At 46.8% G+C, this 13411-nt stretch overlaps 1 pseudogene; it reads left to right on the plus strand.

Annotated features, from left to right (window-relative positions):
• The window catches only part of LOC135532865 (E3 ubiquitin-protein ligase TRIM9-like), a 33045-nt pseudogene extending 23970 nt beyond the window's left edge, over positions 1–9075 (plus strand).
• The last annotated feature ends 4336 nt before the right edge of the window (positions 9076–13411 follow it).

Consider the following 13411-nt stretch of genomic DNA (forward strand, 5'->3'; position numbering starts at 1 on the left):
ACTACTACTACCACTACTACCACTACTACCACTACTACTACTACTACTACTATTACTACTACTACCACTACTACTACTACCACTACTACCACTACTACTACTACTATTACTACTACTACTATTACTACTACTATTACTACTACTACTACTACCACTACTACTACCACTACCACTACTACTACTACACCCCCTTAAATGATTTAGATGCACTATTGTAAAGTGGCTGTTCCACTGGATGTCAGAAGGTGAATTCACCAATTTGTAAGTCGCTCTGGATAAGAGCGTCTGCTAAATGACTTAAATGTAAATGTTAAATGTACTACTACAACTACTACTACTACTACTACTACCATTACTACTACTACTACTACCACTACTACTACAACTATTACTACTACTACTATTACTACTAATATTACAACTACTATTACTACTACTACCACTACTACTACCACCACTACCACTACTACTACCACCACTACCACTACCACTACTACTACTACTACTACTACTACCACTACTACTACTATTACTACTACTACTATTACTACTACTATTACTACTACTATTACTACTACTATTACAACTACTATTACTACTACTGCCACTACTACTACCACCACTACCACTACTACTACCACCACTACCACTACTACTACCACCACTACTACTACCACCACTACCACTACTACTACCACCACTACCACTACTACTACCACTACTACTACTACTACTACTCCTACTACTACCACCACTACCACTACCACTACTACTACTACTACTACTACTACTACTACTACCACTCCTACTGCAGGTACTACTAATGCTGCTTTTCTCACGCAGTACCAACACCTGGCCTCTCTTTCCCTCCTTTCCTCTTTCTCCGCCCCCCGCCTTCTCTCTCTCCTTCCATCTCTCTCTCTGCCCCTCCCTCCCCCCACCCTCTCCCTCCCTCACTCTCATCAGCACTGAGTTTAAAAGTCTCTAAATGGGCCAGTGTAATTATAGAAAGATAGAGCACCCCTCTGTTAGCCTTGGTTGATAGTGTTCTATTCACCTTGTTATTGGACTGTGTGTTGTTTAACAAGCCCACATCTTAACCCTTTAGACCAAGAGGACATTCTCAAGGTCCAAGGTTTACATGTGGACTTTACAAGTCTCAGGCAGAGCTACCTCATCACCAACAAATCACCTCTGCTACATTAGCTAGTTCAATGTGTTTTACACTCTTATAATCTGGTCAGTTCTACAGTCTCCGTTGTGACAAATAGCTGCCATCGTCTAGCCTCGTACAACCATCCTTCCATTCTGTTTCCAAACAGAAGTATGAGGCTCGCCACAATCATACCAGTGTGACGATTATCTAACAGGAAGTTGTCATGGTTCTAACAGGAAGTTGTAATGGTTCTTACAGGAAGTTGTCATGGTTCTAACAGGAAGTTGTAATGGTTCTAACAGGAAGTTGTCATGGTTCTAACAGGAAGTTGTAATGGTTCTTACAGGAAGTTGTCATGGTTCTAACAGGAAGTTGTCATGGTTCTAACAGGAAGTTGTAATGGTTCTTACAGGAAGTTGTCATGGTTCTAACAGGAAGTTGTAATGGTTCTTACAGGAAGTGTACGTGGGGACGGAGACGATCTGCACGGTAGATGGACTCCACTACAACAGCACCTACATGTCCAGGGTCAAAGCCTTCAACGACAGCGGAGTGGGACAGTACAGCAAGATACTGGCCATGCAGACCTCCGAGAGTAAGCCCTACCTGAGCCCACTCTATAGAGCATATGGTTCAAATGGCCCCCTATTCCCTATGTAGTGCACTACTTTTTGATCAGGCCTCATAGGGTGACAAAAGTAGTTCACTCCTTCCGGGAATAGGGGGCCATTTGGGATGCAGTCATACCGTATGTGCTGTGGTGTCACCAACTCGTCTTATCCATCGTTGTCGTGCCCGAGACATGCATGTTTAGCATGGCAATGAGCCGACGCAGACAGCGGTTGGCTAAAGCACATACTGATTGGAGACGGTGAATCTAAAGAGCATATCTACAGCTGCCTATCAGACCTGGGTTCTAATTAAGCAATAAGGCCCGGGTGGGGTGGGTGGGGTGGGTATATGGCCAATATATCACGGCTAAGGGCTGACACAGCTTTGGTACACACACATACAGTATTCTCCCACCCTCCCTTACACCTGCCTGCCACCTGCTTTCCCAATGTGTACGCTGCTCAGCTCTACACGTCCGGACGGACGGACAGACAACAGAAGCTTGTCAGTGGACCTGTGAGATCCAGGCAGCTCCTTCTCTCTTTGTGACATGATTTTGGACTGGATTGTCTCTTTTGACGTTGTCCTATGTAGCTGTTGGTTTAACAAGGATAATACTGTATCTGGAAAACAAGACAAACATGTTTTTTATTTTTTTTTATTAATTTTACCTTTATTTAACCAGGCAAGTCAGTTAAGAACAAATTCTTATTTTCAATGACGGCCTAGGAACAGCGGCCTAGGAACAGTAGATAGATTCTATTGGTTTCAGGTTTCAATTGACAATGTTGATGCCAGGCAACAAGCATTTGTTCCGCCTTTAATTTTCTCCCCGTCTGGTAAATAGTCTAGGGGACAGAGTGCTGTAATGATCTACATAGCCCTTGTCGTTGGTTTGGAAAAGAATCCCTAGGCTGGATGGAATATGCTTGTGTCTTCCCTGTGATACTGAAATGGCCACTGAAAAGAAGCAGTTTCCCTGATAAACTCAACACGGCTTTTACAGTCTCTACCATCCTCCCCCCTCACCCTCACCTCCTACACACTGTGCTTTTACTCTGCTCCCTCACACTCTCTCTTTTACTCTGCTCCCTCACACTCTCTCTTTTACTCTGCTCCCTCACACTCTCTCTTTTACTCTGCTCCCTCACACTCTCTCTTTTACTCTGCTCCCTCACACTCTCTCTTTTACTCTGCTCCCTCACACTCTCTCTTTTACTCTGCTCCCTCACACTCTCTCTTTTACTCTGCTCCCTCACTCTCTTTTACTCTGCTCCCTCACACTCTCTCTTTTACTCTGCTCCCTCACACTCTCTCTTTTACTCTGCTCCCTCACTCTCTTTTACTCTGCTCCCTCACACTCTCTCTTTTACTCTGCTCCCTCACACTCTCTCTTTTACTCTGCTCCCTCACACTCTCTCTTTTACTCTGCTCCCTCACACTCTCTCTTTTACTCTGCTCCCTCACACTCTCTTTTACTCTGCTCCCTCACACTTTCTCTTTTACTCTGCTCCCTCACACTCTCTCTTTTACTCTGCTCCCTCACACTCTCTCTCTTTTACTCTGCTCCCTCACACTCTCTCTTTTACTCTGCTCCCTCACACTCTCTCTTTTACTCTGCTCCCTCACTCTCTCTTTTACTCTGCTCCCTCACACTCTCTCTTTTACTCTGCTCCCTCACACTCTCTCTTTTACTCTGCTCCCTCACACTCTCTCTTTTACTCTGCTCCCTCACACTCTCTTTTACTCTGCTCCCTCACTCTCTTTTACTCTGCCCCCGTTTCTCCACCCCTCTTCCTCTCTCTCTCTTTCTTTCACTCTCTCTCCATCCCAACTTTCTTCCCCCTCTTCCTCTCTCTCTCTCTTTCTTTCTCTCCCCTCTCTTCTACCTCTTCCTCTCTCTCTCTTTCTTTCACTCTTTCTCCCTCCCAACTTTCTCCCCCCCTCTTCCTCTCTCTCTCTCTCTCTTTCTTTCTCTCCCCCTCTTTCCCCACTTTCTTCTCCCTCTTCATCTCTCTCTCTCCCAACTTTCTTCCCCCTCTTCCTCTCTCTCTCTTTCTTTCTCTCCCCTCTCTCCCCACTTTCTTCTCCCTCTCCCTTTCTCTCTCTTTCTTTCTTTCTTTCTTTCACTCTCTCTCCCTCCCAACTTTCTTCTCCCTCTTCCTCTCTCTCTCTCTCTTTCTTTCACTCTTTCTCCCTCCCAACTTTCTTCCCCCTCTTCCTCTCTCTCTTTCTTTCTCTCCCCCTCTCTTCTACCTCTTCCTCTCTCTCTCTCTTTCTTTCTCTCCCCCTCTCTTCTCCCTCTTCCTCTTCTCTCTCTTTCTTTCTCTCCCCCTCTCTTCTCCCTCTTCCTCTCTCTCTCTCTTTCTTTCTCTCCCCCTCTCTCCCCACTTTCTTCTCCCTCTTCATCTCTCTCTCTCCCAACTTTCTTCCCTCCTCTTCCTCTCTTTTTTTTCTCTCATTCTCTTCCCGTCTTTCTCCCTCTCTCGCTCTCCCTCTATTCATTTCACATTGCACCTGGACAATCTCCATGTGATATGCAAACACTGGCCACAGGTATGAATGGTTCACACACCCTTTAACCCTGTCCTTGCTGAATGTCTCCTGCGCTCTACTCTGCTCCACTCCTAACCTGATCATTGCCAATGTCATCACAGCAACCAATCATTGAATTGATAACCAAAGGGTGAGCAGTTTGCTGTCCAATGAGGGCCTCAGTTATTCCAGGTTTCACTGGGAAACTCCAATCAACATTTTTTTTTAAAACTTGTGTTCCCATGGGAACTCTCGTGTTCTGATGTTCCAATTACCATGGTAACAGTATCAAGTCCCATAGAGCGCCCACAGAGATAGCAACGGCCCTCTCCTTGAGTGTCTAATGGACTATTGTATTTGTAATATCTGTCATTTATGTATAATAATAGTGTATTTGACAGTATGTGCCAGAGATATGTGTTTTGCCTGTACCGTACCGTAGAGTATCAGCCAGTACTCTAGTCTTCTATTCTGATAACACTCTGGTCTGCAGTAGCTGTCATTCCGCTCCTTGTATGCACGTGTCATATGCCAAAGACAATGTTTGTCAAGGAGTGGAATGATAGCGAAAAACGTGAACAACTTGAGGTCCCCGGGACCGAGTTTGGAAAACGCTGGTCTAACCTCACCTCAGAGCACCAGTTTCTAGTCTCATCTCCCCTGTTAGTTGTTTTCACCATGCTGATGGTTCCTTATGGCGGGAAAACCTAAAAGCGAACCTCTTTATCTGTCTGTGTGTGTGTCTACTTCTTGTAGTTGCCTGGTTCACCTTTGACCCCGCGTCAGCCCACCCTGACATCATCCTCTCCAATGACAACCTGACAGTGACGTGCAACAGCTACGATGACAGGGTGGTCATGGGTAATTCAGGCTTCTCCCGCGGTGTGCACTACTGGGAGATCACGGTGGATCGCTATGACAACCACCCGGACCCTGCGTTCGGGGTTGCCCTTGACGACGTGCTGAAGGACGTGATGCTGGGAAAGACGACAGGGCCTGGGCCATGTACGTGGACAACAACCGCTCCTGGTTCATGCACAACAACTCACACACCAACAGGTAGGTCACCTGGTACACCTGATGCATCCACACCAACAGGTAGGTCACCTGGTACACCTGATGCGTCCACACCAACAGCTAATGGAGAGGCTTTGTATAATGAAACACCAACCAATCCACTCTGTGTAACATTGTTGCTTCCATCCATCTCCTCGCCCCTGACCTGGGCTCAAACTAGTGACCCTCTGAACACATCGACAACAGTCACCCGCAAAGCATCGTTACCTACAGCTCTATAAAAGCCACGGCCCTTGCAGAGCAAGAGAAACAACTACTTCCAGGTCTCTGAATGAGTGACGTCAAAGATTGAAACGCTACTAGCGCACACTGCTAACTAGCTAGCCATTTCACACCGGGTACTCTCACCCCCCTTTGACCTCCTTCTTCCCCACAGCAACCAGTGATCCAGGTCACGGCACCAATGTAACAGTGTTACTTCCGTCCCTCTCCTCGCCCCAACCTGAACTCGAAACAGGGACCCTCTGAACACATTGACAACAGTCACCCTCGAAACATCGTTACTTATCGCTCCACAAAAGCCGCGGGGAAACTACTTAGGTCTCATAGCGAGTGACGTCACCGATTTTAAACACAACTAGCTGCTAACCAGCTGACCATTTCACACGACTGGTTACACGACTGTGAAGATACTGCTTATTTTACCTGTATGCTTAAGATGTGTCTTTGGGACTCAAATCAAATCTACTTGTATTTGTCACAGGCTTGGTAAACAACAGGTGTAGACATAGTGAAATGCTTACGGTCCTTTTCCAACGATGCAAGTTTTTATTTTTCTTCAGAAGAAAGAAAAAGGACTGTAGGTATTTGCTTTCAGAAAGTATTCACACCCTTTTACCTATACCACATTTTGTTGCGTTATAAAGTGATGAAATAGATAGATTTTTTTCTCACCATAGTGTTGACTCAAGGGTGGGAATACTTACTGTATGTAAATGAGATATTTCATTTATTTATTTTTTGTAAAAATGTAAACATGCGTTCTCTTTGTCATTATTAATATTATTCATCATTTTTAGATTTTTTATTTTATTTTTTTTAATGACGAAAATCCGGTGTTTCTATGTCAAACAGTGCATTCGGAAAGTATTCAGACCCCTTGACTTTTTCCCCACTTTGTTACGTTACAGCCTTATTCTAAAATGGATTAAATTGTTTTTTTTTCTTCCTCATCCATCTACACACACGACCCCATAATGACATCACAATACCCCATAATGCCATCACAAGACCCCATAATGACATCACAAGACCCCATAATGACATCACAATACCCCATAATGCCATCACAAGACCCATAATGACATCACAAGACCCCATAATGACATCACAATACCCCATAATGACATCACAAGACCCCATAATGACATCACAAGACCCCATAATGACATCACAATACCCCATAATGACATCACAAGACCCCATAATGACATCACAAGACCCCATAATGACATCACAATACCCCATAATGACAAAGCAAAAACAGGTTTTTCGATTTGGTTGGAGTGCTGCAGAGATGGTTGTCCTTCTGGAAGGGTCTCCCATCTCCACAGAGGAACTCCGGAGGTTTCTCAGAGTGACCATCGGGTTTTTGTTCACCTCCCTAACCAATGCCCTTCTCTCCAGATTGCTCAGTTTGGCCCGGCGGCCAGCTCTAGGAAGAGTATTGATGGTTCCAAACTTCTTCCATTTAAGAATAATGGAGGCCACTGTGTTCTTGGGGACTTTCAATGCTGCAGACAATTTTTGGTACCCTTCCCCAGATCTGTGACTCGACACAATCCTGTCTCTGAGCTCTACGGACAATTCCTTCGACCTCATGGGTTGGTTTTTGCTCTGACATGCACTGTCAACTATCGGACCTTATATAGACAGGTGTGTGCCTTTCCAAATCATGTCCAATCAATTGAATTTACCACAGGTGGACTCAAATAAAGTTGTAGAAACATCTCAAGGATGATCGATGGAAACAGGATGCACCTGAGCTCAATTTGGAGTATTATAGCAAAGGGTCTGAATACTTATGTAAATAAGGTATTTCTGGGTTTTTTTTATACATTTGCTAAAATGTCAGGAAAACCTGTAATTGACTTTGTCATTATGGGGTTTTGTGATGTCATTATGGGGTCTTGTGATGTCATTATGGGGTATTGTGATGTCATTATGGGGTTTTGCGTGTAGATTGATGAGAAGTTTATATTATTTGATCAATTTGAGAATAAGGCTGTAACGTAACAAAATGTGGACAAGGGGAAGGGGTCTGAATACTGTATACTATGCATACTGTATGCATTTGACACTCGGTGTGTCTCTTCAGGACGGACGGGGCGTCGGTAAAGGGGCTACAGTAGGAGTGTTGTTAGACTTCACCAGAAGGGTCCTCATCTTCCTCATCAACGATGAACAGCAGGGTCCTGTGGCCTTCGAAGGCATCGAGGGGCTCTACTACCCTGCTATCAGCCTCAACCGAAACGTACAGGTAACATAGAAACAACATAGAAACAACGCTATAGCCCCAATGTAGAAACACCATTATAGCCACAACGTAGAAACAACATTATAGCCCCAACGTAGAAACAACGCTATAGCCCCAATGTAGAAACACCATTATAGCCACAACGTAGAAACAACATTATAGCCCCAACGTAGAAACAACGTTATAGCCCCAACGTAGAAACAACATTATAGCCCCAACGTAGAAACAACGTTATAGCCCCAACGTAGAAACAACATTATAGCCCCAACGTAGAAACAACGTTATAGCCCCAACGTAGAAACAACATTATAGGCCCAATGTAGAAACAATGCTATAGCCCCAACGTAGAAACAACGTTATAGCCCAACGTAGAACCTTACAGTTTCTCGTCCAACACTCTAACCACTAGGCTACACTGCCACCTCAGCCTGAGACAGGCATTTGTAGTTCTGTATGATAGCCACATTAGCAACTAATTAGCATTCCATTTTTTTGGAGGGCGACGGGGTAAACACAGAGAATATATTGATAAAAGTCACCTTGTCCTAGAGAGATTTACACGGTTGTCAAAACGTCACGCCTCCACTAAACACAGCCCTCATATGTATTTGGGGCGGCAGGTAGCCTAGCGGTTAGAGCGGTGGACTAGCAACCGAAAGGTTGCAAGATCAAATCCCTGAGCTGACAAGGTAGAAATCTGTCGTTCTGCCCCTGAACAAAGCAGTTAACCCACTGTTCCCAGGCCGTCATTGAAAATAAGAATTTTTTCTTAAATTAACTGACTTGCCTAGTTAAATAAAGGTAAAATAAAAAAAGTATTTCTAAAATCTCCTACAGAAAAAATGAATGGTGAAAAAACGATTGGAACTGTTTGACTGCTAGGTTTTATGGGTATTATGGCTCTATTGGCTCTATTGGTAATGCACTGCTTGCTAACACCTCATGCAGTGATACAATAGCTCAGTCTATTTCACATTAGTTCAACTACTCTACCTGCTGTTCAATACCTGCAATGACATCTACAGATAGTTGTTCGATCTGCTTCGAGAACTATTATTTTCTGCTGCTAGGACATGAGGAGGAGGAGGAGGAGGAGGATGAGGAAGGAGGAGGAAGATTATGATTTTTGTTTGTTCTGTAGGTGACCCTGCACACCGGCCTGCCCATTCCTGACTTCTACACTCCAGGGGAAGCAGACCTGTCTGGCTCAGTGTGTTAAGGAGTTGAATCAGCACGGCAGTGAAGCAAGACAAGACAACGGCTTCGTCCCAAATGGCACACTATAGCGCACCCTATTCCCTTGATAGTGCACAGGGCTCATAGAGCTTTGGTCAAACGTAGTGCACTATATAGGGAATAGGGTGCCATTTGGGACTCAGAGAATGGCAACAAGCTGCTCACCTCCTGGGCTCTCTAAGTGTGGATCCCAAATGGCACCCTATTCCCTGTATAGTGCACTGCTCTTAGCTAGACTCATGCTAAAAAGTAGTCTGCTGTATAAGGAATAGGGTTCCCGTTTAGGGCTCGTTCAACTCACAGCCATGTATGTACACAAAACCACATCCCTATTCCCTAGCTTCTATAGACCAACCAGGCCCATTGTCAGGCGTCAGACAGCGCAACCGTAGCCTGTTGATCGCAGGACTAGCGTTGGGTTGGACTGACGTCAGTGTCTGACGCGAGACAATGCTCCTGCCCTCTACAGACCACTGGACGGTCCGGACCCATAGGCTTGACAGTACAGTACAAGATACTCTCAATACTCAGCCATACAGTTACTGTACAAACTTACTGAGCCATCAACATCCAACTCTCAATACCCAGCCATACAGTTACTGTACAAACTTACTGAGCCATCAACACCCAACTCTCAATACCCAGCTCTACAGTTACTGTACAAACTTACTGAGCCATCAACACCCAACTCTCAATACCCAGCTCTACAGTTACTGTACAAACTTACTGAGCCATCAACACCCAACTCTCAATACCCAGCCATACAGTTACTGTACAAACTTACTGAGCCATCAACACCCAACTTTCAATACCCAGGTATACAGTTACTGTACAAACTTACTGAGCTATCAACATCCAACTCTCAATACCCAGCTATACAGTTACTGTACAAACTTACTGAGCCATCAACACCCAACTTTCAATACCCAGCTATACAGTTACTGTACAAACTTACTGAGCTATCAACATCCAACTCTCAACTGGAAATGGAACTCTGATTTGGCTTAATTATTATGATTGGTTGAAAAGTGAACTAGATTCATCCATCCAACCAATCCAAGAAGATGACTTACTGCTCATCACCAGACTCTAGAACCCCTCTAGACTCTAGAACCCTGCCCTGTTAGTTCTGGATCTCTGAAGAAGACAACATAATATGTCATCATTGAACCTTTAACTTTAGACATTCTCTGTCTCTCTGTCTGTCTTTGTCTCTCTCTGTCTTTATCTCTCTCTGTCTCTCTCTGTCGCTCTCTCAGCAACACACACACACACACAACGACCCTGTTACCATAGTCTGTACAAACCACTTCTCCACACTAACATTTCAACAGAATCCTTGTCCAACCTAACACACATACATGAGACTGCAGAATGGAACAGGAGTGGATTACCCTTGATGACAGCCAGGGGGAGCAGAAGAGGACACTCATCTACCTGCTGAAGAGGCCCGCTGGGCAAAAACTGGTTGATTCAACGTTGTTTCCACGTCATTTCAACCCAAAAACTTAAATGTGATGAAGTTGAATCAACGAAAAACTGATTGGAATTGAAAATGAGTAATCAGCGTAAGGGAATTCTGTAATTTCTTTCACCAAACTTGTAACTTCAATCCAATGACATGCTGACATTTTGTTGTTGATTTCACGTTAGTTGACAAGTCAACCAAATGTATATCAAAACGAGATGTTGAACTAATGTCTGTTCCCAGTGGGGGAGGACTGGCTGACGGATGTAATGATCCCTGACAGAAAGCAATAGGGTGAGTTCCAAATAGCACCCTACTCTCTTTGTAGTGCACTACTTTAGACCAGGGCCTATAGGGTAGTGCACTACAATAGAGCAGGGCCCATAGGGTAGTGCACTACTGTTGACCAGGGCACATAGATGTTTGCTGCTCTCAAACTGGCCCGTAGGGTTCTGGTCAAATGTAGAGCCCCACATAGAGAACTGGGTGTCATGTGGGACGGACTGTCAGGTGGGACAGACTGTCAGGTGGGACGGACCGCCATGTGGGACGGACTGTCATGTGGGACGGACCGTCAGGTGGGACGGACTGTCAGGTGGGACGGACTGTCATGTGGGCCGGACCGCCATGTGGGACGTCAGGTGGGACGGACTGTCAGGTGGGACGGACTGTCAGGTGGGACGGACTGTCATGTGGGACGGACTGTCATGTGGGCCGGACCGCCATGTGGGACGGACTGTCAGGTGGGACGGACCGTCAGGTGGGACGGACCGTCAGGTGGGACGGACCGTCAGGTGGGACGGACTGTCAGGTGGGACGGACTGTCAGGTGGGCCGGACTGTCAGGTGGGACGGACTGTCAGGTGGGACGGACTGTCATGTGGGACGGACCGCAATGTGGGACGGACCGTCAGGTGGGATGGACTGTCAGGTGGGACGGACCGCCATGTGGGACGGACTGTCATGTGGGACGGACTGTCAGGTGGGACGGACTGTCATGTGGGACGGACTGTCAGGTGGGACGGACTGTCATGTGGGACGGACTGTCATGTGGGACGGACTGTCAGGTGGGACGGACCGCCACGTGGGACGGACCGTCACGTGGGACGGACTGTCAGGTGGGACGGACTGTCAGGTGGGCCGGACTGTCAGGTGGGACGGACCGTCAGGTGGGACGGACCGTCATGTGGGACGGACCGCCACGTGGGACGGACCGCCACGTGGGACGGACCGTCACGTGGGACGGACTGTCACGTGGGACGGACTGTCAGGTGGGCCGGACTGTCAGGTGGGACGGACCGTCAGGTGGGACGGACCGTCATGTGGGACGGACCGTCAGGTGGGACGGACCGCCACGTGGGACGGACTGTCACGTGGGACGGACTGTCACGTGGGACGGACTGTCAGGTGGGCCGGACTGTCAGGTGGGACGGACTGTAGACTGTATTTTTATTGTATTATGTAAATTTATGTAAATTAGACGCTACCAGAGGCTTTGTTTTTTGACCCTGATTCTCATCCGTAGTTTGTAACCAAGGAAACACAGTCGACTTGTTCTATTCTACCAAGAAGACCTTTGTTTATTCACACCAATGACGTTCCCTATATGAACTACTTCTGCCCAGGGCTCGTCGGGATGCCACTTCCTCTGTTTCTCCACAGTACATCTGTCAGTGACATCGATATAAACGCTGAGTATATGTCTGTCTGCTCGTGCGTCCAATTCGTTGGTGGTGGTGGAGGTGGTGTTGGGGGTGGAGGTGGTGTTGGGGGTGGAGGTGGTGTTGGGGGTGGAGGTGGTGTTGGGGGTGGAGGTGGTGTTGGGGGTGGTGGTGGAGGTGGTGGTGGGATTGGGGGGGTTGTGGTAGTTTTTGGGGTGGAGGTGGTGTTGGGGGTGAGGTTATGGTGGAGGTGGTGGTGGTGTTGGGGGTGGAGGTGGTGTTGGGGGTGGAGGTGGTGTTGGGCGTGTTGGGGTGGAGGTGGTATTGGGGGTGGAGGTGGTGTTGGGGGTGGTGGTGGTGTTGGGCGTGTTGGGGTGGAGGTGGTGTTGGGGGTGGAGGTGGTGGTGGGCGTGTTGGGGGTGGAGGTGGTGTTGGGGGTGGAGGTGGTGGTGGCGTGTTGGGGGTGGAGGTAGTGTTGGGGGTGGAGGTGGTGGTGGAGGTGGTGTTGGGGGGTGGAGGTGGTGTTGGGGGTGGAGGTGGTGGTGGTGTTGGGGGTGGAGGTGATGGGGATAATGTATTTATATTTTTATTGAACATTTATTGAACCTTTATTGAACTAGACAAGTCAGTTAAGAACACGTTTTTATAATGCTCAATATATACACTTCATGACCAAAAGTATGTGGACACCTGCTCGTCAAATATCTAATTCCAAAATCATGTGCACTAACATTAAGTTTGTCCCCTCTTTGCTGCTGTAACAGCCTCCACTCTTCTGGGAAGGCTTTCCTCTAGATGATGGAACATTGCTGCTATAACAGCCTCCACTCTTCTGGGAAGGCTTTCCTCTAGATGATGGAACATTGCTGCTATAACAGCCTCCACTCTTCTGGGAAGGCTTTCCTCTAGATGATGGAACATTGCTGCTGTAACAGCCTCCACTCTTCTGGGAAGGCTTTCCTCTAGATGATGGAACATTGCTGCTACAACATCCTCCACTCTTCTGGGAAAGGCTTTCCACTAGATGTTGGAACATTGCTGCTATAACAGCCTCCACTCTTCTGGGGAAGGCTTTCCACTAGATGCTGGAACATTGCTGCTACAACAGCCTCCACTCTTCTGGGAAGGCTTTCCACTAGATGTTGGAACATTGCTGCTATAACAGCCTCCACTCTTCTGGGAAGGCTTTCC

This window comes from Oncorhynchus masou, unplaced genomic scaffold, assembly GCF_036934945.1.
Source record: "Oncorhynchus masou masou isolate Uvic2021 unplaced genomic scaffold, UVic_Omas_1.1 unplaced_scaffold_2073, whole genome shotgun sequence".
Lineage (NCBI taxonomy): Eukaryota > Metazoa > Chordata > Actinopteri > Salmoniformes > Salmonidae > Oncorhynchus > Oncorhynchus masou.